Source organism: Littorina saxatilis, linkage group LG7 (genome assembly GCF_037325665.1).
Source record: "Littorina saxatilis isolate snail1 linkage group LG7, US_GU_Lsax_2.0, whole genome shotgun sequence".
In the NCBI taxonomy this organism is placed as follows: domain Eukaryota; kingdom Metazoa; phylum Mollusca; class Gastropoda; order Littorinimorpha; family Littorinidae; genus Littorina; species Littorina saxatilis.
This window is the reverse complement of record NC_090251.1, coordinates 48,909,250-48,911,069: the sequence shown is the minus strand read 5'-3', so window position 1 is coordinate 48,911,069 and position 1,820 is coordinate 48,909,250. Positions and strand designations below refer to the sequence as shown.

The 1,820-nt window shown below is 45.2% G+C and overlaps 1 long non-coding RNA gene across 1 annotated transcript in view; it reads left to right on the top strand.

Moving 5' to 3' along the window:
* Positions 1–751: 751 nt before the first annotated feature.
* LOC138971685 (uncharacterized) overlaps positions 752–1,820 on the top strand; it is a 14,360-nt gene continuing 13,291 nt past the window's right edge. Inside the window, exons 1-2 of the long non-coding RNA XR_011457341.1 lie at positions 752–900; positions 1,430–1,549. This is a non-coding gene — a long non-coding RNA (uncharacterized lncRNA). The remainder of the gene's footprint in view (positions 901–1,429; positions 1,550–1,820) is intronic.

The following is a 1,820-nucleotide window of genomic DNA, read 5'->3' as shown; positions in this document are numbered from 1 at the left end:
CTGCCTTTGCCATGAGCGGTGGCCTGACGATGCTACGAGTATACGTTCTTGCTGAAAAATGGCATTGCGTTTCATTCTGTGAGTTCGACAGCTACTTGACTAAATATTGTATTTTCGCCTTACGCGACTTGTTTAATTTAGGCGGGGAGCATCCTTCTTCCTTGGACTTTTTCTTTATAACATAATCAACTTTATATACTACAAAACATAAACTTCTTTCTAATATTTAACTCTAATTCCAATAAAATACCAAAATCTAACTTCTTTCCATGCTTAAATTTTCCAATGGTCCTTTTTGTTATCAAAATACACACTCACGCGCACACGCACTCACACACACATGCACACACACACACACGCGCACACGGACGCACGCACACACACACACACACACACACATACACACACACACACACACACACACACACACACACACACACTGCCAGTATTTTTATTACGATGTATCGTCTCTGAAGACCTCTGTCTGTCTCTGTGTTATTGTGTGTATACGTGTGTGTGTGTGTGTGTGTGTGTGTGTGTGTGTGTGTGTGTGTGTGTGCAGGCAGGCGTACGTGTTTGTGTGTGTGTGTGTGTGTGTGTGTGTGTGTGTGTGTGCATTTGTGTGTGTGTGTGTGTGTGCGTGTGCGTGTATGTGTGTGTGTGTGTGTGTGTGTGTGTGCAAGTGTGTGTGTGTATGTGTGTGTGTGTGCAGGTGAGTGTGTGTATGTGATTAGGGAAAGGTCTTAATCGTTATCTTTCTTTCACTCACTGCAGAAAACTACTCCTGTATAAAAGGTAGCGTAAAGTGTGACGACAACTTTACCTGTATCTTGGAATCTTACTTCTGTGATAATTACAACGACTGTCCCAATGGCTCTGATGAAGATCCACAATTATGTGGTAAGTCTCTCTCACTCTCACACACATACATGCACACACAAATGCACACACGCACACACACACGCACACACACACACACACACACACACACACACACACACACACACACACACACACACACACACACACACACACTGCAAGTCTCTGTCTGTGTATGATGATTCTGACGGCATGTCTTCCACAGTAACTAACTCTGTGTGTGTGTGTGTGTGTGTGTGTATGTGTGTGTGTCTGTGTGTGTGTGTGTGTGTGTGTGTGTGTGTGTGTGTGTGTGTGCGTGCTTGCGGGCGAGCGTGCGTGCGTATTTGTGTATTTGTGTGTGCGTATGTGCGTGCGTGTGTATTTATGTATGTGTATGTGAGTGAGTGTGGGTGTGTGTGTATGTGTGTGTGTGTGGGGGGGGATGTGGGGTGTATCTTTGTGTGTGTGTGTGTGTGTGTGTGTGTGTGTGTGTGTGTGTGTGTGTGTGTGTGTGTGTGTGTGTGTTCAGTGGAAGGTCTCATTCGTTGTTATTTTTAACTCACTGCAGAAGCGCAGTCCTGTCCACCTGGAAGCGTAAAGTGTGCCGACAACAGTAACTGTGTTCTGGTTTATTTCTTCTGTGATGGTTACAGAGACTGTGACGATGGTTCAGATGAGCAATCATGTGGTATGCCTGTATCTAACCGTCATCTCCATCTTTGTCTGATTCTCTGTCTCCGCCTATGATGATGTCTTTGTCTGTCTGTTTCTGTGTACCCATGTGTGGATCTGTGTTTGTGTGTGTGTGTGTGTGTGTGTGTGTGTGTGTGTGTGTGTGTGTGTGTGTTTGTGAGTGTTCAGTGAAAGGTCTCAATCGTTGATATTTTACACTCACTGCAGAAGCGCACTCCTGTCCACCTGGAAGCGTAAAGTGTGCCAACAACAGTACCTGTGTCCAC